The sequence below is a fragment of the Danio rerio genome, chromosome 20, assembly GCF_052040795.2.
Source record: "Danio rerio strain M-AB ecotype USA chromosome 20, GRCz13ab, whole genome shotgun sequence".
Taxonomy (NCBI): Eukaryota; Metazoa; Chordata; class Actinopteri; order Cypriniformes; family Danionidae; genus Danio; species Danio rerio.
In genome coordinates, this window is record NC_141040.1 from 25,812,702 (window position 1) to 25,838,443 (window position 25,742).

Here is a 25,742-nt window from a genome sequence, read left to right on the forward strand (position 1 = left end):
AAAAACTTTTTTTTTTTAGATGTGGATATACCCACATCTAAATTCTTCTTCAATTGTTGATTAGGTGCAAAAAAGATGAAAATATATTTTCAGCCATAACATACATCCAGACATCATTTATGCAGCTGAGGGACATTTGGATGTACCTGTATATGTAAATATGAACTTCATTATTTTCTGTTTAACAAGAAGACAACAGAAATGACAGTAGTTAGAAAACCGCTGCATTAAAATAATAATTTTATGACAATTTGATTATAAGGTGTATTTGAAAAAAGCAGTCTGAACTGTCGATACGAGGCAGGATGGATCCATGCTTTTATGTTGTTGACGCCAAATTCTGACCCTACCATCCAAATGTCACAGCAGAAATCGAGACTCATGCATCAGGCAACGTTTTTCCAATCTTCTATTGTCCAATTATGGTAAACATGTGCGAATTGTAGCCTCAGTATCCTGTTCTTAGCTGACAGGAGTGGCACCAGGTGTGGTCTTCTGCTGCTGTAGCCCATCTGCCTCAAGGTTCAATGTGTTGTGCTTTCAGAGATGCTCTTCTGCATACCTCAGTTGTAACGCGTGGTTATTTAAGTTACTGTTGCCTTTCTATTAGCTCTAACCAGTCTGGCCATTCTCCTCTTATCTCTGGCATCAACAAGGCATTTGCACCCACAGAACTGCCGCTCACTGGAAATTTTCTCTTTTTCTGACCATTCTCTGTAAACCCTAGAAATGGTTGTGCGTGAAAATCCCAGTAAATCAGCAGTTTCTAAAATACTCAGACCAGCCTGTCTGGCACCAACAATCATGTTCACGTTCAGGATTGTCTGGACCATGTCTACATGAGTTGCTGGCATGTGATTGGCTGATTGGAAATTTGCATTAACGGTTTTATTATGTCTAATAAAATGGCCAGTGAGTGTATATATGAGTATGAAAATATTTTGTAATATATATGTTCTTCCGATGTGATATATAAGAATGCACACAAAAATAGTTTATGGAAACTTAGTAGCTGCTAACATTGGAGTCTCATTCTGCATTATCTTGAATATAGTACAAACATTCATTTCACAACAAGATACAGTTACAGAAGTGCCCATGCATAATGTTTAAATGTTGATTTTCTCTGCAAAAATCTTATAAAAAACAATGATCGTTCATAGAGGAAGTTAGAGATGGCCTTGTTTAAAGTTTCTTCACCATATGTTTACACATTTCCAATAATAAAGTTATTAATACACCAGAATGCTTAAGTGTAGGACCTTTAAGCAACTCATGACACAAAACATGAGTGGGCAGATGGTGAGGATCACTTCATCGACTCCAGACAGATAGACATACCTGGAGGGAATGACTCAAAACACATCAGTTCTGTAGTGGGTGTTTTGTTGGGTGCTGGGTGTGAAAAAGGAAGCTTCAGGGTTGTGAAAATGTCGAACGCAATCAATCTGAGAAGGAAACACACAAAACCTGTTCAAGTGGTTTTAAGAGCTAACTTAGGATGCAAACAAACATTACTGGTTAAGTTGCAAACTGAGGTGACCTGTGACCTGTCTTTAGCAAAGGTACATTTAATAACAGAAGCATCATTAAATATAAATAAATATTTATAAACATTAAATATAAATCTTGTCTCCCAAATAAAAGAAGTAATTTTGATCAACATGAAATGGGTCATCAGTAATGATTGAATTATCCACATATAAAACTAAAGTTTGAAACAAAACTGGCCTTCTAATACCATTTTTAAAATCATTTTAAACACTAAAGTTTTGGATTGGAAGACTGAACTTGAATCTGGACCGGAAGCATTGTCCTGGATTGTGGAAGGATTGTGCTGTCAACATATGTCTTTTTTTGCATTTACAAAAAAATTAATGAATTTCCCTTTCGGCTTTATCTCCATTTCAAAGGTCGGCCCAAGAGGAATGAACCGGATTCCCTTCAAGCCGCAACTCAGTATTGGAAAACACCCATACACACACTCATACACTATGGCCAATTTATTTTACTCAATTATCCTGTAGAGCATATGTTTGGACTGTGGGGGAAACCAGAGCACCCGGAGGAAACCCACGCCAATACAGAAGAACTTGCAAACTGCACACAAAATCGCCAACTGGCCCAGCTGGGACTGGAACCAGTGACCTTCTAGCTGTTATGCGACACTGCTAACCATATAATATAATGCTGTTGACATTATATGGTTCTTCTTTTTATTTTATTTGTAATCAGTCAAGTACATTATATTTTGTCTAACAAAATATACAATGTGTAAATACTAGTACTTATTTGTTTCATTTATTTATTTTTTTTACATTTTTTAACAAAAGTCTGGCATCCACTACATGGTATTTACTAACGAGTTCAATGGCTACTGATTTCAAACTTTCTTTAAAATATCTTGTTGTGTTCGATAGAGGAAAAAAAAAATATTTTTAATTTTGAACTATCCATTTAAAATAAACAACCAAACCTAATTTGTAATAATTTCAGTGCAATTGGAAAACTGTGGTTTGTTCTGAAGCCAATTAAACAAATATTTTGAGATTTTACGCTAAAATAAAAATAAATGGTATATTTAAGAACTCCTTCCACATGAGAATGAAGCACTATAAAAAGAAAAAAAAAAACACTTTAGTGACAATTGAACTGGCAGGTCTGCTTTGGTTCTTGCTTAATACCATCACAACACCAAAACTTCACCAGAACTTTTACAGTAACAACTGACAGCACTTTATAAGAAGGACACATGTAATGTAAAAGCAAAATCAACCCCACAAAGGTAGAAGAAACATGAATCGCTAAAAGATGGAACGTGATAACAGCACCACCGTGCGTTTGTTTTTTCACTGGATGATCTACTTACGTCGTGTGAAGCTTTCCACCACTGGGTGTCACAAGCTCTCCGTTCTTGGTGAAAACATTACGTGGCAAACAAAGTCCGCTCAGATTTTATGACAGAAATATGATTATGTTTGCCGACATAAGCGCAGACATGAAACAATAGTGGGCTAATAACCCGTCTCATATCAAGTTGTAGGGTATCATTATTATTTAACAACAACAGCCGCCGGCTTAATAACCACGTATCACACGATAGTTAATTATTTAACAGGTTAAATAATAATTAGCAGAAGAAACTGTGTTAATAACACCAATACGCGTCATTTTTCCGCACTATAAATGACAGAACTAGGGTAAAATATATTGTTATGATAGGTTTAAACATGACAGACACGTCTCTGACGCACTTATTTGTATGCCACTGAAGCGTTTACATGTTTTTGTAAGGAAATTAGTCTATGGACTATGCAAATCACGTAAAGGTTTTTTAAAATAACCTTAAGCGTCGTGTAAGATTACCTGGGTCTCTATAAAAAAATAAGCTGTAACTATTTTTTTCTTCCAAGCAACTCCATGAAAATATTAATTTGACCTTTTACTACTAACTATTATCTGATATGTCACTCTTTGCTCCGCTTTCTGCACTGCTGCAGCATGTCGCGCACTCGCATCATCTTATTATTGGACAAGACAACTGTCACTCAACACGCCACGCCCTAGAATTTTCGCGCGCGCTGAGCACATTCAAGATGGGTTGAGGTGCGTATTTGACCTAATTGGCGCTCGGCCAAAACAGAAAAAAGCGAACATGTGGGCCAAAGATTAGGAACGTTTGTATAACATAAAATTCACGCCGAAACGCAACCTTTAAAGCACAGGAAGGTTTTCTATGTTTATTGTTACCGACATTTTTACATCTCTGCGGTCAATAAGCCTTTAATTAAATACCAAAATTAAACTATTCATAGTGTCATTAAATTATGTCAGAAAATAAATGTATTGGGAAAATGGACAGACTTTTAATGTGTTTGGTTCATATTTTAGGGCACTTAGTGATGCTATTTTATTTATAATTATCATTAATTATTATTTGCTTGCTTGAGACTTTTATTTAATTGTTTCCATAATTTTATAATGATAATTTGTATTTATTATTTTTAAAAAATCATAATTCATGATTTCTTTATCTGAAAAACAAAGTAATTTTAAAAAACAAAAACTTTGGGTTAAATACAAATAAACCCAACTGTTGGGTAAAAGTTGGCTATAAATTGAATACAAAAACAAATAAACATGTAACCCCGTGGTTGAGTATGTCTATATTGTACCAAATTTTGTTTTCAAATAACCCAGCATTTTTGTCTCTGCACATTTCTTGTTATCTTTATGAAAATCAGTGATTTGTTCGTTAAATATGGCATTTTGGGAACTCCCTGCGATCTGCTTGATTTCTTTAAAATGCACTTAATATTATATGTCATGATGAATAAAAACAATGAGATAAATAAAAGCTCTAGTAGATTCTCGCGTGCCAACTAGCAGCCAAGAATAGGGGCCGGTGGTCGAAAAATGGCGAAGGAAAGATGCCGAAGCGGGTTTAGCGACAGCTGTGGTGTGAATGAAGAGAGTGAAGGAGGAAATTTAGACGATGAGGATGATTCAACCAACCTAGATATGGAAGATGATTGGTCTCAGGTTGAACAGAGATCTCAGAAGCGCAAGAACAGAAGTTCAGATTCTGAGGAGGTAGCAACAGGAGGAGTAGAAGGAAGAAGCAAAACAATGAGGATGGAGGATGAGTATAAAGTTATCATGATGTTCTCAAGCATAGGTGAGATGAATAATCCCATGAGATTAACAAAAATGCTCAAAAAAGCTATTGGGGAAATAAATTCAGCCAGATATTTATCAAACAACCGAGTTCTTGTATTTTGTCTGAACAAAAAACAACAAGAAATGCTGATTAAAATGAAAGAGATTGGAGGAGTCGGAGTTAAATGCCATGTACCAGGAGAGGTTAGTGGCATTAAAGGAGTGATAACTGGGGTTCCGCTGTCTTTATCAGACGAAACATTAAGAAATCAGTTATTAAGTGAAAAGGTAATAGAAGTGAAAAGGTTAACAACAAATAGAAGTGGGAAAAGAGAGCCAAGTACAACAGTGATGATAATCATGAATGGGAAGCAACTGCCAGATAATGTAAAAATGGGATATGTTTGTTATCCAGTAAGAACATTCATTAAACCTGCATTAAGGTGTTTCAACTGCCAAAGACTGGGTCATGTTGCAGAAGTTTGTAAGGGAAAGCAAAGATGTTGTAAATGTGGAGGTGAACACAAATATGGTGAATGTGGGGAACTAGTAGAACCTAAGTGCTGTAACTGTGGAGGTCCTCATAGTGCAGCGTATTTAGGATGTAATGCTCAAAAACAAGCTGTGGAGGCAATGAAATACAAAACAGAGTATAATATGTCATATGCTCAAGCTGTAAAAAAAGTTCAAGATGAACAAAGAAACACGAAGAGCTATCAAGTTATGAATGCAAATGAAAGATCGAATAAATCAATAGAAACTCTCAAAACAAATCAGGATGCAGATTTACTCATGGTCAGCAAGGTAAATTTTATAGCATTCATTGCAGAAGTAATCAACTGTACAGCTCAAACTAACAAAAGAACAGAGAAACTAAAAATCATAATATCTGCGGCAACTCGTCATCTTGGAATAACAGAAGTGTCAATGGAGGGAATTCAGTCTCTACTAGGGCAACCTGAGAGTAACTCAAACCCTCAAGAACCCCCAGACAAGCAAAGGCTAATAAAATAAAATGACATTCAGGGTAATACAATGGAATGCCAGGAGTCTAATCGCGAATGGTCAAGAATTTAAGAAAGTTATACATGAAATGACAAATGTGCCTGATTTAATATGTATTCAGGAAACATGGCTTAAATCGCGATTGGATTTTGTCATTCCAGGGTATATATCTATTAGAAAAGACAGAGCAGGAACTTCAGGTGGTGGGTGTGCAACATTTATAAAAAATGGGGTGGCTTATAGGGAAATAAGTATAGATTCACAATATGAATGTGTTAAAGTTGAAGTGTGGACAGCACTAGGGAAAGTATCAATAATAAATTTTTACAATCCATGTAAGCAAATATCCTTAATGGAGCTGAATAAAATTTGGAGAAAAGATGAAGGTATAGGAATATGGTGTGGGGATTTTAATGCACATAGTGTGGTGTGGGGTAGTATGAATACAGACACAAATGGAATGGTGGTGGAAGATTATATGGAAGATAATTCACTAGTATGCTTAAACGATGGTAGGGGAACAAGATTTAATATTAGAAAACAAGTAAAATCATGTTTAGATTTAACAATAGTGTCAGCTGCAATATCTGTTAAATGCCAATGGGAGGTAATAGAGCAGTCAACAGTAGGAAGTGACCATTTTCCAATTATATGTACAATAGGATTAGAAATGCAAAGGAGTATATTGATAAAACAAAATAGATGGAAATTTGAGAAAGCTGATTGGGGAAAATATAATCAAATATGTGAAGAAAAAGTAAAGAACTTTACTAAAGAAGATGACATTGACAAACGTACAGAGGAATTAAGTTCAATTTTAATCACAACTGCAGAAGAATGTATACCAAAAACTAATGGGAATAGTAAAAAGAAGATTGTGCCTTGGTGGAATAACGAATGTAAAAACTCAATAAAAAGTAGAAATAAAGCATTTAGAATGTTGAAAAGAACTTTGACACCAGAAGCTGTAATAGAATATCAAAGGGAGAGAGCAAAGGCAAGAAGAACAATTAAACAAGCAAAAAAGAAATATTGGAGGGAGTATTGTGCATCTATTGGAAAGGAAACACAATTAGAAGAAGTATGGAATATGTTAAAAAAGATGATTGGAGTTTATAAAACTAGAAATATACCAGTAATATCAGGAGAAGGGAAAACGGCTATTACAGAAAAGGAGAAGGCAGAGTTACTAGTTAATACCTTTCAGAAAGCTCATAGTAAAGAAAACCTCAGTGAGAATTATAGAAAGAAAAGAACAGAAATTTTGACTCAACATGAAGACATTTATAATAAAAGACAAAAAGGAGTGGGAGCATTAGATGAGGAGTTTAAAATGTGGGAACTTAAGCAAGTTATGAATAAGATTAAACATACAGCACCTGGACGAGATGGAATTTACTACATTATGCTTAAGCAAGTAAATGATAAAATACTAAAACTTGTATTGGACTTGTATAATAAAATTTGGACAGAAGGGAGATTACCAAGGTCTTGGAAGCATGCTATAATAATACCCATAGCTAAACCAGGGAAAGATGCTTCAAAAGCAGAGAATTACAGACCAATTGCTCTTACATCAAACCTGTGCAAACTAATGGAGAAAATGATTGTAAATAGGCTTAATTATATATTTGACATTAAAGAAATTTTAGCACCATATCAATACGGTTTCAGAAAAGGAAGGTCAACATTAGATGCATTAGTTAAATTGGAAACAGAAGTAAAAAAAGCTATAGCAGTTAAAGAGGGATTGGTAGCAATTTATTTTGATATGGAAAAAGCATATGATATGCTCTGGAAAGAGGGATTATTAATTAAAATGAAAACAATTGGAATAGAAGGAAGAATGTTTAATTGGGTATTGAGTTTTTTATTTGATAGAACAATTCAAGTCCAAGTGGGTAGTGAAGTTTCACAAATTGTGAATATAGAAAACGGAACACCACAGGGAAGTGTGATCAGTCCCATACTTTTTAACATTATGATTAATGATATTTTTAAAAATGTTCATCCAGGAATTAATACAGCATTGTACGCAGATGATGGAATAATGTGGAAAAGAGGAAGGAATATTGCATTTAATTTGTATAAAATTCAAGAAGCTATAAATACAGTAGAGAAATGGTCATTAGATTGGGGTTTCAAATTTTCAACATCAAAAACATGTTATCAAATTTTTACAAAGAAGAAAATAACAGTGAATAAACAGCTTACACTATATGGATCATGTTTAGAGAAAGTTGAAAATTTTAAGTATTTAGGATTATGGTTTGATCAAAAGTTAACATGGAAGAATCATATAGATTATATATTAAAGAAATGTGGAAAGATATTAAATTTAATGAGAGCAGTGTCAGGACAAGACTGGGGTGCTGACAAACAGTCGTTAAAAGGAATTTATGATGGACTTATGCGATCTAGTATTGACTATGGATGCATTGTATATGAATCAGCATCATCAACATTATTAAAAAAACTAGACATTATGCAAACTAAAGCGTTAAGAATTATTTTAGGGGCAGTTAAAACAACACCTATAGCTGCTCTTCAAATAGAGACATCAGAAACACCACTTTATATAAGAAGACAAAAATTGGCTTTGGCGTACTGGATAAATCTACAGGGACAAAGTGAGAATCATCCTGTAAAAAATGTTTTGAATGATTCCTGGGAACTTATAAATACACAAGGGAAGGGCTTTGCCTGGAAAATCAAAGAATGGGTAAATGAGAATGGTCTAGATATATTAACTTTTGCATCAATAAATGTAATGTCACCAATTCCACCTTGGTTACTTGAACAACCAAAAGTAGATTTAAAATTACATGAAAACAAAAGAGAGATGGAAGAGACTGTTAACATAAACACATATGTCAAGAACTACATTATTAATGAATATTACTCATATCTACAAATATATACAGATGGTTCAAAGAGTATGGAATCAGGAAGGACAGGAGTGGCATTCTATGTCCCAGTGCTTGAAGTGAGGAAGTCTGAAAGGATATCAGATGGAACCTCTGTATACACAGCTGAGATGGTTGCAATTTTGATGGCATTAGAGTGGATATATGAAACCAGACCTGATAAAGCTCTAATATGTTCTGATTCAATGGCTGTCTTGATGAGTTTAAAATCAATGGAATCGAAAAGAAATGACATTCTAACAGAAATTATGATCAAGTTTAATAATCTAACACAGATGGGAGTAATAGTTCATTTAATGTGGGTTCCAGCGCATGTCGGTATTCAGGGCAATGAGGAGGCAGATAAAATAGCTAAAGAATCTCTACAACAAAATGAACCAATTAGACACATTTCACTAAGCAGAGCAGAAGGAAAAGGCTTAATCTTAGAAGCTTGTAATAGGAAATGGCAGAAAGTTTGGGAGTCCAATAACACAGGGAGACATTATCATAAGATCCAAAAAACAGTAAAGAAAAGCAAAATATCACATAATCTTAGTCGAAGAGAACAAGTTATTTTAACACGTTTAAGAACAGGACATACATTTTTAAATCAAACATTACACATAATGGGGAAACATGAGACAGGTTTATGCAACACATGTCTAATAGATGAGACAGTAGAACATGTTTTAAAAAGGTGCAAAGCATATAAAAATGAAAGAAGAAACCTTAAAGAGGAATTGCATAGTTTAGGATACCAGGATTTCACAATAAAGGGTTTATTAAAAGATGGTTTAGATTCAGGAAGACAAATAAAGGCAGTAATAAGGTTCATTAAAAATAGTGGATTATACAATAGAATTTAGGAAACCAGTTCAACCTCTTCACACTCCATCACAGTAGGTGGCGATATGCACCTTTAAAGTTGGTTCGCAACTCGCCATAAAACGAAGAAGAAGAAGAAGAACTAGCAGCCAAGCTCTTGCTGCGTGTTGCCAGATTGTGTGGGATTCTTCTCGAGCCGCACCGCGCATGCGCTTGGGAAGCCTGGGGTAGGCCCTGCTGTTTTTCTAACTCTAGTTCAATCCTACACTGCCGTCTCAACCAAAACAAGGCGCAAGAAAATCCCCCTCCTGTACGGCAAGTAACCAAGGTAAGGGAACAAGCGGACTTGCAAAACAGTGATATTTTGAGAAAGCGCTGCATGTCTACGGTGTCGCATTTGTGTTGGATTTAATAGAAGCGTTCTTGCGGTGAAAATACGCTGGTGTGTTTTTAATGCTTGCCTGGGAAGAATCCGAAGGCCCGGTGACCCACATTTGTTCTACCCTAGTGAGACAAGGGGAGTGTACGATGTTGCGCTGCCAAATGTTCGCAACCGATTTAAAGCCCGGACAGCTCTCGTGCATCCAATGATTTAGTCCGTACAGCCGCTATACCTTTGTGGCTTTGCATTTTAAACTTTGTTACTATATTTATCCGCTTATACACACGCACAGCCCCCGTTTATACTGATGACGCGGGGGGCTTGTCAGAATGTAAACTCGCGCTTCTCCAGGTCACATTTAACCTGCATTTCAATGAGCGTGTCGATGAAATTAACGCATTGCACGCAAGCCTGTGTGTACTCGTGAAGCCGCTCGTTTATTTTACCACACAACCCGACGCTTTGGCTGGGGTTGCGACTGTGAGGATGGGAATTAAATCCAATTTAACCTGACCATTTTATCGCGGCTCTAGCAGAGCAACCTGTAGCGATCTCGGCTGAATATATACATACCCGCCGACTAAACCTCAGCGTGAGTCACACAGAATTAGTTAGCAGCTTGGAGATTTTGGCATTTATTGCAGCTTCGCACATCATTCGGCTTCGTTTAATTATCATGTGAACGGGGAGTGAGGCGACTAAAGAGAAGATAATGCCGGTAATTAACTGCTTTTCTTTTAAACGGGACGTTCTGCACATATCCGCCTGCATGTTTTTGCTAGAGCTTTATGAGAATTAAGAGGTTAAAACCCGGTGACAGCAAGTGTACGCGGTGTTTCGGTTTCTCGTTGAAGGTGAATTCGGGTTATTTGACGTTAAAGCGGAGCCTCACGGACGATTCGACCGTGTTTCGGTTCATATTTGATGTCTCTAGTACGTCTTTTAGCGAATGACATTGTATCATTCTTGAAATAAAACACTCTTGATGGTTTCGTTGTATGTTGACGTCGCGTTGGTTGTCAGTTTACCAGGGTTTGCCTTTATCATTTATTTCCGCGCACAGCTGCCACTAGTTAGCCTAACTGATCAATGGTTTTTATTCAATTAGCCGTTTGTGTAGTGTGTCAATCATGTTGTTTGGGACATCACTAATTTAAGGCTTAGCTTTTGAGGATAATTGGGTTGTGCGTTAGAAATCGATTATGCTGTTGTAATACATAATGTTCCTATAATGATGTAGCCTATACAATGCAATTAGCTAGATTTTCCATCCATCCATCCATCTACCTATTTATCCTTCTATCCGTTTAATTAATTGGACCTAATTTATTTACAAAATTGGTTCACCTTAAAAGGTGTATTCCATAATGAATTTCTATACGTGTATGACTTTCTTTATTATGTTAATATTTTTTTGTTTGGTTTATTCATTAATTTTTTACCATAATAATGAAACCATAATAACGAAATGCTAATAAAATATCTATCTATCTATCTATCTATCTATCTATCTATCTATCTATCTATCTATCTATCTATCTATCTATCTATCTATCTATCTATCTATAAAATTATTGATAAAGTTCAGCGAAGTTTGGATGAGAAACACAGGAGAAACCATTTTTGCAGCGTAAACGTTTTTTTCATTATAGATTTCTTTTAATTAAAAAAATCTGTTTAAGTATGTTAGTGAAATCTTATATTGTTGCGATCGCAGTCTTCTAAGATAAAAGATGGAAACATTTCAAAAGATGTAATAAAATACACAGTGACTTGCTAGCCATGAGGAAATCATGACACAGCGGGGTTAACAGGGTTTTTAAACTTTTTAAGATCTTTTTATATTAAAATGTTTTTTAATAGAATTTTTTTTCTAATAGATTTTTTTTATTGCTTATAATGCAGATAAAGGCAATGTAAAATAATGGATAAATGGGTAATAATGCAAATAAATCCAAACAGGTTTATCCAATAAATAAATAAGCATACTGTGCTATGTAGAAAAAAATAAGAGTCAATTACTGAAGAAATATAGCTACTATTTAAAGTAAACTGAATTTAAATTAATTGTGTGAAATCTGCCTTTTTGGCATGTCACAACTAACACTCTGACTGTTACAACTTGTGGGGTAAATAGTAACATTTTTACTCCTGGCACTTTTGGCAATACTGCACAGAAACCATAGGTCCGGTGGTGATCATAATTTCACCGCTCATTTGTAGGAGAGGCTAGTGTGTTGAGGCTAAAAAATAGGATTTGTCTAACCCTACTACTTTGTTCATTATTTGAGCAAAACCAAAAGAGTTTTACTTTGTGCCCCTTCTCCCCTATATATATATATATATATATATATATATATATATATATATATATATATATATATATATATATATATATATATATATATAATCTGTATATGAAATAAAATGTTCCAAATATGGTCATGTGTCTTTCCTAAAGGAAATCAGTAGAGTTTATCGAGGCATATTTAAAAGCATAATATCATTTAATATAGTTGATTATTATTATTGTTGTTGTTGTTGTTGTTGTTGTTGTTGTTGTTGTTGTTGTTTTTTTGCTGAATTGTTCCATTAACAGATTGTCTGTATAAATGTGTTGTAGGGTTTTGTCTTTACTTTCACAATAGATCTGACATTATGCAGTTAAGGTTTGGTGCATTGCTAAATGAATAAACCCTGTAGATCATAAACACAGACACTAATGCAATGTTTAAAGAAATGCATACATGTGTATATTTGATGTAAAAGGCATTCTCCACCTGGTAAAGATAAGGCAGCTTTGTTTTTAGGTTAACTCAGAATAAGGTGTACTAGTTTATCACCCAACGTTTCTTATCAAAAAAGCTAGTGTGTACACGTGAGTTATGAATAACACTCTGTAAATAAATACAACAGCCACATGATCTCTATAAAAGGAATCCCAGAAAACAGGTTGTTTTTCACCTTCACAGTGTACATCAACACCAATCTTTCTGAGGTGGAGAATACTTTTTCCCATAGGATGTTATTCTTTTGGCAAAGCAGTTATTTGCCAGCACATTAACACCCTTGGAAAAAAGGCACCTTATTGATTTAACACACAAAAATACATCAGTTTTTACTATCCCAGTGGTGGCTAATATTGAGGTTTATTTGGTTTATTTTGTTCTGGTAATTATTGTGTTTTGGTGGAACTTGTGGGATATTTTAATAACTTAAAATATCCCAAAATCTTGCCTTGCTTCCTGTAACTTTTTCAGTTACTTTGTGATTTGTTTGTATATCCTCATTGTAGAAGGCGTTTCATTGTTCGAACAAGTTCTGTGAGAGCCTGAGAGAATTGGTCATGAAGTTAGTGTCTATATGAGGGCGTTCAGGCATAAGTCACCTGCAAATTCACCCCAGCAAAGTCATGCCCATCTGACTTAACTGGTTTGGCTGATATTGCTTTTGACAGCATGTGCAAATCTATCACAACCTTGCACCCTACTTTTATCGCATTGGCGAGTGCAGCTTTGGATGAATTGCTAGTTTAGAAGAAAAACAACCAAGCTATAGAATTTGCTGAGTGTGTATATGCATTAATGTGTGACGAATAAGAAATAGATCCAGTGTGAATTTCTGTGTTTAGTAAATAGATTAGTTATGGGTGAAAATGGCTGCACAGAAAGGTTAATGAGTGCATGATTAAAAAAAAAAAAAGCGATTTGAAACTCTACAGCAAGTAGTCATGCAACATTGCACTGGCTGTCATATCAGTATGAAAGCTCATTTTTAATGATATCCTAAATGACGGAATTAAAAAAAGCTATTGGCATGGGACGATAATGGTTTCAAATTTTACCGCGCTTTGGAAAAGTCAAGGTTTTAATACCGCTAAAATGTTTTGTTATACCGTTCCCAAGGTATATGTAAGGTTGTAAAAATATATTTTGTATGTGTTGTACAGAAATCTATGTCTTTGAAAGTAATGAATAGAGCAGAAGTCAATCATTTATTTTAACTATTTAGCCTGACATGTTTTCTGTTCCAATATATTATGTTTCTTAAAATACAATTGTGTTAAAATGGGAAAAAAGTGACCATGAGAATTTGGATTGGTGTCACCAAAAGAATGCTTAAGAAGAGTTTATGCAAGAGACACTATTTTGTCAGTGTGGGAGTTTTCACTGTCATAAACAGAGCACTTCAGTGTAGCAATTTGTAAATACTTTTAGGAAAAAGAAAGCTCTAGAATGTTTCCTTTGTCTTAATTTCTGCCGTTCTGATTTTAAAAATAAATGCAGTTGCTCACTTTATTTGTTTGGATTTAATTTTTGTTACAGGCTCAAAAAATCAATAAGATTTTAATCAGACACTATTTTTATCAGTTGTCACCTTCCAAAGATGATGAGGTGCATGGTTGGCTCATCCCTAATTCCCATGCTCTTTAAGTTAAATGGCTGTCAAACTAAGCAAAACAAAACAAAAGAACCAAATGCACCAACACTGAGCTAATAAGGTCTTAGCAGTGCATAGTTCCTGCTAAAATGAACATTTCAAATTGACCATATAAACTTTTTATTCAGTGAAACACGAAGAGCATGTTTATAGTGGTAATGTAGCCATAGACAAAGGTTTTGTTCATAAAATGCTTTTGCGTGTATAGATATTGTTTGTCTCATTCTCATCACAAGTCTCTGTAGCTAATTCTAAAAGTTGCAGTAAATTGCTTGATCACATATGTTTCTGTGTTAGTGTGAGTGTGTTTGTAATATTCGAAAGAAAAATTGCTTTTCATAGATAATGAAATACAATTATGGAAAAATATGATTTTTTTTATTATGGATATACTTGAACTTATTTATTTGCTTGATTGGTATCTTTGTGGGCTTTGTTCTTTTGGAGTTGTGTGTGTAGATCTTTTAAATAACAAAAATCATTCTGTGCAAGGATAGGGAACTATAATGCAGTCAATACTCTGGATTTTTTCCCAGTGTTTTTCCTGAAAGCAATAGCACACTTTAGAATGTTCATCGGCCAATCAGAGTCAAGCATTCAACAGGTTGTAGCATATTTTTTTAGATTCTTTGTGGAATTTATTGGAAGTCAGTGGCCTTCACACTTTTCAAATTGTTCTCAAGCTGAACTTTATTGTAATTTTAACCATAAATAACTTGTGCGGTGAAATGCAATTTTGTATCTTCTTAATCATGCTGCTGTATGAAGAAACAAACATAGCTTTTTATTATTTTTGTTTTAAGCAGAAGAAAGAGAGCATCATTTTAAAACCATATATAATGCCAGAATTGTGTTTTTGGTTGCTTTTTTTTGATTGTGTTAACCTTAATGGCGTGTTAAATGCTTGTTATTTGGCTTCAAAGCTTTGTGCTTTATAGCTAAAGTGAACAGTTGGCTCATTTGAGTTAATTAGCGGAAAGTACCAGTCTAGTTCAATTAACTGAAATTAGAACCAAACCACAGACCTGCAAAATTGTGTTCGTAACAGAAACAACAGGGAGTTCATTTAGAAGGAATCATTTGGCTTTGGATTTGAGGAGAATTGCTGTCAGATTTAGAAATATTAGGTGGTCTGTCTCAAATCTTTCAAAATTTGAGACCTGAGATTATAATATAACTTGGTATTATATACATTATGCATGCATGAATATGATGAGTTGAGCTTTATTGACGTTCATTATTATAATATGGTCTAAAAGGCCATATATTTATTAAGTTAAAATTACTTCTCAAATTAAGATTTTGATAAGAATAATGTTTCACTCAACACTCACTCACTGAACTTGTGTAAAAAAAAAAAAAAAATTTTGATTGTAAAACATGTTTAAATAGATTGTATATATTTTAAAACGGTATTAGATGGAGCTTTTTTATTCAGAAAATATTTTAAGGGAAACATTTTAAGAGCCATCTCCTGCAACAGTCTTAGAATATGTATCAATGACTGAATTCAAGGATCTTATAATACCTCTTATCAGTATGTTTTTTGTGTAATGCTTGTTTATGTATTATGCCCAATGCTTCTGATATGGTGTTAAAGCATTAAGAAATAAACATAAAATGTTTCACAATAGAATTTATCAAAGAAACTAGACATTGATATCTCATCCTGTGCACAATGCAGATCAAAGTCTTCCGGTCGCATCATTGTTTAATACCCAGCAAACCATCTCTTAGGTTAATGTTTTGATTTTCTGAGTAAATCTTTATAATACTGGGAAAAGTGTTATGGGTGATGAACTCTGCGGTTTGGGATCTGGAGACTGGGCATAAAAGCAAGTATTGTAGTAGCAGCAGCAGCAGCAAACCAAACCCGATTGAACAGTGTGACCTGGCAGCGCTCTTTAAGCCGTGTTGTTCTGGTCAGTTGGTCTTGAGGTCAAGCTTTCTGACGTCCAGGCAGCGTCTCAGTGGTTAAAGGTTCACGTAAAGAGTAATCCACAAACTGTTGTCAACTGTTGTATTGTCAAGATGAAATTAAAACATTTAGGAGTGATGCAATCTAAAGTGACAGTAAAGACAGCAATTAATTGTTTTTAATAAACAAATTACTAGAATTATGCTGCGTTAAAGGCACACATTTTATATTTTATTGCATTCTTTTACAAATAAAACTATTAAAGTAAAAGTGCACCCAAACCTAAAATGTGCTGATAATTTACTCACCCTCAGGCCATCCAAGGTGAAGGTGACTTTATTTTCCTCTAGTAGAACATTAAAGAATATTCTTAGCTGAAACTGTGATTTAATATAAAATCAAGCCAGCTTTAATATCTCAGAAATTTTTATTATCATTATTATTTTTTACCAATTTAAACTGTCCTGATGTTTTTACTGTATTTATGATAAAATAAATGCAAACAATGCATTTTTTTTTATCTAACACCAAGCTTTTGAACAATAGTGTGCTGTATATAGTGTGATCCTGTGGTTTGATTTCTCCTGTCCGAACTGTAAACACAAGTTACTTGAAAATATAAACTTCTGGCCACCCAGAACCTCTCATAGAGCACAACTGCAGATCTTGATTAACCTTTGATTTGCAAAGATACTGTACGTATTGTACTTTGGGGCTTTACAGAATACGCAGCGGCTGACACAATGCCATTTTGACCTTGTTTGCTTTGTTCAGTGTCAGGCTTCTCATTATGTAGTGTTTATGGAGGTGTTTACATTTGTGCAACTCTGTGATCAGTGAAATAGGTTTCATGAACCTAGTCTAAATGTCATTTCGTTTAACGTCAGTAACTGTATTAGGTAAACTAATAATGATCAATAATTTATAATTGCATTATTAAAATCTGTCAATATTATTTGTTGATTATTCATTTTTTTCTTTTAAGAATTTTTATTAATGTTTTCCCAGTGATGGGTTGCGGCTGAAAGGGCAACTGCTGCATAATAACATATGCTGGATAAATTGGCGGTTCATTCCGCTGTGGTGACCCCTGAATAATAAAGGGACTAAGCTGAAAAGAAAAGGAATGAATGAATGAATTTATATTAATGTTTGTTTTTAATTCATTGTTGTTCATTAACTAATACAACTGTGAATTAGGCTTGGGTGGTATCCAAATTTTGAAACTAACAAACCTCCTTTCTATTTTACCTCATATGTAAATATTTTACCTATTTTATATCATATCAGTATATGATATTATCGTGCATTATATATATAAAAAAAATTATATGTAAGGTTCAGACAGCATCACCAAACTGTTGGCTTGTGGCTAAACCATTCAGTAACTAAATACTGCATATATAACCTTAAGTTTATGGTATTTCCACCTCTCACAATCACTTTTTTGTTGCACAATTTGCAAATTGCCTCATCTGTATTTACTGCCTCTCCTTTCTTCGATCGAAACCCAAAATACTGCCAAACTGCAGAAGTTGTGTTCTTTTTCGAGACCAGGTCACTTGGTGCACGACTCGCCATCTTTCGCCACATTTTTAGGCATTAAATAAATTATATTTAATATTTAATCCTTGTCTAAGTGCATTGTTTTTTATGATGGTATAGCAGTATTGAAACTGATACTGTTGCCATTTTAAGATCCTGCTGGATACCATATTACCACCAAAGCCTACTGTGAATGGAATAAAATATTTGTATATGTGAAAATGTCTAAATGGATTATTAATGCTCTAAAGATACAATTAGGAATGTAATGATTCATCTGACTTATGATTTGATACAATTCACAAAACTAATCTCACGATACGATTTAGTCATGACCAACAAAATCATTGGAACAAATTTAAGGTGAAGAGTCCTTTAATTTTTCTTAAATGCTACACAGTTTATGCAAAATACATATAAAAATACAAAATATAAATACTAAATTGCTATTTAAAAAAAATTATAATAATACAACATATAACAACACAAACAAAAAAAAAACACTATTTAATATAAACAAACTAAAACTGACTGTGCAGAGATTTTCCATTTTTAAAAGGAAATATTAGCAAATCTCTTTTCTGGCATAAGCTGAGATCTTTGCACATTTACAATGTCCCTTGCTGATAAAACAAAAAACAAAAAACTGTTTCACAGGGGACTGAGATGGCTGGTGTGGAGAGGTAATCTTTCCTAAACCAGAGAACAGTGTGTACAGAGGTGGTCAATAGGCCCTCTGATCCAGGAGATTGGCCACTGGCATAAAAATACTGATTTTAAAATTTCTAATTATAAAGTCGTTGAACATGATTATGAAGGTGAATAATTGATATTACTTGTATAATTAGTTAGTATCAGTGTGATAGACTTAAGAAGAGATTATTTTGAACATTTTTAAATATTCAGTAATAATAAGCAAATTATTAAAACATGCATGAACTGAATTTGAAAACAAAAAGGTAAAAATAATCCAATACCTGGTTCTGTAACAGAACAACTTTCTCTTTCAGTCTGAAAAACATCTTTACACTTCGCTATGAAAACACTGATGCACCGTTGAATCTTTGTAGTACTCGTCGGACCAAGCAGAACTCCAAATCATCCGTTCTGCGTGGTTTGGCATATTAATAGCTTTTTGCGTATACACATCTGTGAAAGTATTTTTTCCCTGTGCTGACGGTTTATGTGCATCAAATTCGTTGTTCTGTAAGTTACAGACTTTTTGCAGTATTGGCACAAGGTTTGGGTTTTGTCTGGTGCACCTCACTGCTGTCATTTTAGTCTGCCGCCCCACCTCTTGCTTGCCACTGATGTGCAGGTAAAACGAGTTTGCGTCTGTAAACACAGCACCATCTCTGTTTAAAAATGTATTGCGATTCATTCAACAAAAGATCGCTTGAATTGTCACTAGGCATGGGCTATATGATTGTGACAGTATGATAACCTTGGGTAAAAATATCCCAGTTTAACGGTTCTCTGTATTGTGATTACTGCTCTAAAATAAGTTTTTTTTAAATGTCTGGGTAATTTTTTTTTCTGCCTTTGAAAACAATACATGATTCTATTTTAATTTCTTAATTTAAGCTATTTTGGAGCAGTAAACCTCAAGCTAAACAATTCAAATGAGTCATTGACTTCTGCTGTCTTCATTAGTTTTAAAACACAGATTTCTTTACAATTTAAAACAACATCTTTGGATATCTTTTCTGCTGGAGATATTGTTGTCCTTGTAAAAAACAAAAAAATAAAAAATAATAATAAAATAAATAATAAAAATCTTACATATACCTTAGGAACGGTATTACAGAAAATTTGGCCATTTTAAAATCTTGACTTTTCCAAACTGCGATATACCTTGAAAACGGTTATCGTCACAAATTTGAATCGATTTTCACTCGGCTCACGTTGATCCGTTACATCCCTAGATAGAATTGAATATTAGTTCCTTATACCTGCTTTAATGTCAACAAACTCAATTCTAAATTGTGGCATTGACAAAAACAGATGAAAACCTTAAACTAGCAGTGTGGTGCTTCCTGATTTGTTTACAATTTTTTATAGTTAATGAGGTGAGATCTAAAAGCTGATAAGTGTCTAGTTTGTAAACTTTTCCTGTTTGGTCTTTTGACTGGGGCAATCTAATGCAATAATAACATTACAGATCTTATGATTTCCCTCCCTTTATTTTCAGAACACCTTTAGTCTTTGTTCTAAAAATCACCTTGGAGCTTTTCTTTCTTTTTGCCCCCAGATTATTTCTAGAAGCACTTGTTTGTGTATTTTGGCCACTTGTGCACATTGTTAATTGTGTTATATTTGCACGCAGTTTTAAAAACCATGTGTTTGTGCCCTCATTTACCGCCAGTCCTCTTACGTTTGCTTTCCATTTGAGAAAAATTTTAGGTGGAGAGGCCATCTGAGTCCTTATTCTCTAACTTGCCGCCATTTCTGTCTCTGAGAGTCTCTGAGATAGTCTTTCCTGCCTGCCAAATGACATTGAGATCAGCCCACATAGATCCCGAACCCTCTAATGAAAATTAACTTTCCATTTAGAGACCTTTATATGTCTAGTGCCCATTTCGGTTCAGCTATATCAGTCAGAGAGAGATGGGAATGATTGCTTTCATTCAGCTTTTGCATTTTGAAGTATTGCAGGAGGCTGGTTTTCCACACCACAGCTAAAGAGTTTCATTTGAAATCTGTAATTGTTCTGAAAAGTCAAATTTCCACTTATGGTAATATTATTGGGTGGTCCTATGCCTGATGGATTTTCCTACTGTTTTAGATTTTCCATAATCAACCTACATTTCCTCTCTGCACTTTAAGTAATGAAACTGGAGTCGATATCGGTTCAGTTTGAAATTCTCAGGAGGGCGCCAGGATTCGATGCTGGGCGACCAGCCTTTTGTCCAGAGGGACATGTGACTGCATTGCGGGAGAGTGGGTTGAAGTGACGACTCCTTTTGGATGCCCAGAGCTCTCAACATCCACCCACTACACCCGAACCCTGCATGCTTGCATGGCTCCATCTGCTCGCTGTACAAACTCTGCAATTTGCATTTGAAGCATGTTACAGTTTAGTGCAAGCCAGTTTTGTGTTAAAATTGTAATGTTAAGGAAGTCACGAATTGATTTTTTAAATAAATTTTTTGGTTGGGATCCTGACAAATAACGCCAAGACATTTTGATTACCGCTTTTTAGAATGTTTCAATGTGGTCATTTCATTGGCCTATGAACATTTCCTACTTATTATCCAATTTCATAACTGTAACAAGAGGCAATTCAACCATAATTTAATGTTAAGCATTTATCATAACTTTTTTTTTTTATCAGTATGTGGCTCTTTTTGGATTCTCTGAATCTATAGAAATTAAGCATGTTAAACTTTATAAATAAAGGAATCTAACAGTATTCAGTATAATCAAACAAATAATAAAGTTGAATAGTCTTAATTATATACATTATTACATGAAACTAACTTTTTTTAAAGCTACCAAATGCCAATAATTCCTTGCAGGCCTGGATTGGCTAATCGGGAGGACCGGGAGAATTCCCAGTGGGCCTGTCCGTTTTTTGGCCGCGAGGGCTGGTGTCGCTAGCTCTAGAATCTGTTGCTCTCAGCAGTCACACTTTTTTACATTTATTTATTTATTTACTTGACCACAGTCTTCTTATTCATTATTTTACCGCAGCTCTGCTCTTTTTATATATAACCAGCCTGCAGGTTAATGATAATATAATTACTCAGATGAGTCACTTTTCACTATACAACTGTTGTGGTCCAGTGGTTAGCACGTTAGATTAGGACGTTGGCGACCTGGGTTTGATCCTCGTCTGAGTATGTTATTTTTTTCATTTTTATTGTTAAGACATATAATACTGTTAGGGTTGTTGAACATTTGAAGTTCTAAAGCAGCTGTTTTCTCAAAAAAAAAAAACACGTGATAGTGTAATTAGAAACTGAATTGGAAATGACCTTATTTTAATATAGTCAGTCATGAACTGAGGTGGGCCGGTCTGAGGCTTGAAACTCCAGGGCTGAAAAGGAGTCCCACTCCGGCCCTGATTCCTTGTGCCTAAATGCTTTAAGCTCATGTAAAATGCTTACACAGTCACAGTCTTTAAACACGCACAGCTAATAAACTTGCTCATTTTTAGGGTTAAACTGAAATGACCCCACAATTGTACCTGGTCAACTATAATCCTGACTCCACATTAAAGATCCTTTGATGTAAATATTGCAAATTCACACATTGTGATATCCATGCTAAAAAGATATATTGTGCAGCCCTAGTGCGTTGTATTTTGGCACACTATCCGCTGAGGTAGTGTGCCAAAATATAGTGCAACATTGCTTAAGGTGTCTTAAGTTCGAGTCCCAATTTGTGGACCTTTCCTGATCCTGTTTCCTCCTCTCTCTCCCACTTAATTTCCTGTCATGCTACTAAATATCGTAAAACTAAATGTTTTTCAGCATTTTGATTACTCTTATGTTAAATCAAAGCTGTTTTAAGTGTATAGTAGTCCCTCGCTATAACGCCGTTTACCTTTTGTGGCAGTTTCACAGATTTTTTCTTGCAATTTGAGATGCTTTTTTGTTTTTTACAGCGCATTGTGTTCTGCGTCCTGATTGACTCTAGACCGTTATCAATCAATTTCCTCCATGCCATGTCTCCTGTACAGTACAGAATGCGTTCAGCTAGCCAAATTGACATAAATCGTTGATCATTAGCAGTGTGACTCTGAAGTGCTAGACTGTATGTTTGCAAGTTTTCTCCCTACAACGACAACGAAACGTTCTGCACCATCAAAGGCACCTACGATTGCACCAAAAAGGCACAGGAAGATGCTAAGCATCGCATTAAAAGTTGGACTTCTGCACACGCTACAGGAAGGTTGGAGTTACACAGATGTGGGGCGCCATTTCGAAATAAATAAATGAAAATGAAATGGTTTTGATCTTTGATTTCATTGGACTTATTTTCCTACGAAGGTTTAAATTTTGACAATGTTTAAACAAGAGAGAAAAATGTGAAGATGGTAATGCCTGTCTGAGAAAAGTGAATAAAGTGTGTATTAGGGGGTTTAACAGCCTTTAAACATCTAAAATAGTTGTAATAAATAAAGCGGACTTCTACACGGATTTCACCTATTGTGTGTTATTTTTACAATGTAACTTCTGTGGATAACGAGGGACCACTGTATATTATGGTTTTAGCCTTAAGATATTAGTCTTGGAGAAACATCAGGTGATTGTTTGCTAGCAGCTATTAATGAAAACCATGGATTCACTTACGATTAAAATTGCTACCCAGTTATCAATAGTGCAAGCATATACATACATGGCGCCCATCTTTGAGGTGTTTTAGCTTTCTGTTTATAAAGCAGAAGGAAGTGGAAATGCATCTCCCATCTTTTTTTACAGACTCCAATTGAGACGCACAGTGTGAAATGTAGGGTTTGTAAAAAGTAGGTGTGAGAAAAGGATTTGGGTCTGTTTATGATTGCGTGGAGGTATGAATGCAAGCTAATGGTCAGTTGTAAAAAGAGGATGGCAATTATGTGGTAAACTGATTATGATCTGTTGTATCTATTGAAAATTGTTATAAGATTAAAGCAACGTTTTGGCAGAAATTCAGGTTTGCACTTTGAGTGAATCATTAAATGAAACAATTTTAAGATTAATTTCTAAATTTAGTTTTATTTAGGCTTCCTTAATTGTAATTTTTAATAACTTGTTTGTTTTAAAGGAGAGTTCATTTCACTAAACTAATGTTATTAATTTGCGTATCTTCAGGTAATCTAAAATGTATTTAGCTTTTTTTTTTTTTTTCTTCAGTAAAACAAACAAACAAAACGATTTTTAGATGAAGCTTTAGTACTTAGTGAATCATAAAATCCAAGACAATTAGCTACAATTGGTTATTTTGTAGCTGGTGAGAGCCATCTTGTTTTGTCTTTTTGTAGCTCCTAAAATTAGGGACCACGGCTTCAGCTAAAGATATTTTGTAGTGTTTATTGGAGGAATAAAGTCACACACATCTTGAGTTTGCATGATGATTTTTTGAATATTAAGAAACACTGCAATTTGACTGTTGAAGCAAAATATCTGTAAGACTAACCAAATGCTGAATGTAGAGTGTTTTAACCCCCCCCCCCCCTTTTTTTTGGCAGATATAACATTTAAAACCCTAAAACAGATATTGATTACTCTTTTTAACTTCCTTGTTTATTATTTCCTGGTTGCATATGATTTACCGTCACGAAACACTCAATAAAGCAGCTTTATCTAAATGCAATGCATCAATGCGTTTTTGGTTCCCCATATGAGCTTGTGTTTGATTTATCAGCTGCATGGTTTGTTGGATGCTGTAAACTAAACTAGCTGGAATGGATCCATCGCATACAAAGTCAAAACGCTTGCAAATCAAAGATGGCATATCGCAGAGGAATATGTGTCATGTATTTTCAAGAATCTGGGTCATTGTTGATCTGTCAGCTTGGGTTTTTGAAGACATGCTGCTTATTCAGTTTTTAATTATGCAAATATTGCAAGCATTTAGCTTTCGCACATTTATCTCAAATTTAAGAGGTGGAGATGAATCATGAATCAAGGCTGAAGGAGTTATTTTCATGTTGATGGGAATCTTTTTTTTTTTCTGAGGGAAACCACCTGAATAGAGACCATTCAAGTACAGGAAATTTGTATACTATTATTAGTCTTTAATGTTATATTCACTTTGACTAGGTTTATATTTCCAGTGAAAACACATGCCTGAATGTATGCCTCAGAGTTCATTTTAATTATCAGGTTTGCCACTATTTGCGAAGTTGTTGATAAGGTGTTTAGAATAGCTGCTAGGCAGGGCGTTGCTAGATAGTCAGTTGTTTTAATTAAATGGCAGAAAGCCTAGTTTACGTTAAAGTTTTTTTTTGCATACTTTGAAAAGAAGAGACCTTACTAACTCCCAAAATTATAATTTTTTTTTGTGTTTATAGACTGCCTCTGAAATGGACTGTACTGCAAAATAGTTTGGCATCGAACAAATGTAATAAATGTCTTGGTGGTATTAGGGAAAAGTACTGCAATAGGGAATATGCAGAAGTATGTGGAGAGACTTAATATTTCCGTAACCTGGGGGTCAAGCGTAGGGCTGGGCGATATGGCAGAAATGCAGTCTCGCTGATTATTTTCCTTATTGAACGATAACTATATACATTACAATGCTTCCATATTTAAAGGAGCATCCGAACAATCACTGAAGCCACAAAAATTAGAGGGCCCAGCAACATTTTTGAAAATTCAGTACATCTCTAAAATCAACACACTTTTAGATTGCCATTGTTGCACATTTTTGCTATGTGATTGGTTTTTAGATCAATATGGAGTAAAAATATGCAGAGCTTATTAATACTACTAATATAAATTTTATTGCGATTAAATATAATATCGTTTATCGGCCCATTGATTCCGGTAAACTGTATGCCATCACAAAATCGGCGTGTTTAAGGTCTGTCAAAAAAGGTAAAAAATCTTCTTCACTGCCTTATTGACATACAATATGAAGTGAGTCTCGGAATTTACAAGAAGCATTGAATTAAATTACTTTGTTTTCCCACATCATGACTTAAAAATGTGAACATTTATTTTAGTACCCCAGTATTTTCAATAGTTTCTGCAATGGCCTGCTAATCCTCACATGCACGTACGTGTAAATGCCTTTTCATTTCGTTTTACACTTGAACATCTAAATGAATGCTGAAGTCTATTAAACTGATTGTTTTAATTACATTACAACACAGAGGCTGTTAAAGGAAACTTATAAAGTCAAAAAAAGTCACATTACAGTTTTTCTCAGTGGCTTTGGTGCATTTCTCACAACACTATTTACATTTAAACAGCAGTTCATGCATTTCTCTAAACAATTAGTCATTTGTGCACATCATAGTAGCAGTTTCTCATTCCTTCCAACAAACTGCAAATGCTTTTGGACATGCATCAATTGCTTTCATACAACTCTCTTCTGTTTTATAACATCATTTGCTTATGTCATGTCA

General features: G+C 34.6%; 1 protein-coding gene and 1 long non-coding RNA gene across 11 annotated transcripts in view; one reads left to right on the top strand and one right to left on the bottom strand.

Moving 5' to 3' along the window:
• LOC147832203 (uncharacterized) overlaps positions 1-9,726 on the bottom strand; it is a 31,136-nt gene extending 21,410 nt beyond the window's left edge. For 2 of the 3 annotated variants that reach the window (XR_015518313.1, XR_015518312.1), the window contains exons 1-3: positions 9,542-9,726; positions 2,870-4,382; positions 1,342-1,448 (exon numbers count right to left, since the gene is read on the bottom strand). This is a non-coding gene — a long non-coding RNA (uncharacterized LOC147832203). Of the gene's footprint in view, positions 1-979; positions 1,449-2,869; positions 4,383-9,541 lie in introns of those variants that run through there. The other variant, XR_015518311.1, reaches the window with a different exon arrangement.
• The window catches only part of clocka (clock circadian regulator a), a 110,119-nt gene continuing 94,032 nt past the window's right edge, over positions 9,656-25,742 (top strand). For 5 of the 8 annotated variants that reach the window (XR_015517436.2, XM_087296326.2, XM_087296323.2 and 2 more), the window contains exon 1: positions 9,656-9,726. The gene's annotated coding sequence lies outside the window, so the exon portion shown is untranslated. Of the gene's footprint in view, positions 10,499-25,742 lie in introns of all 8 variants that reach the window. The other 3 variants (XM_087296324.1, XM_087296322.1, XM_087296320.2) reach the window with 2 other exon arrangements.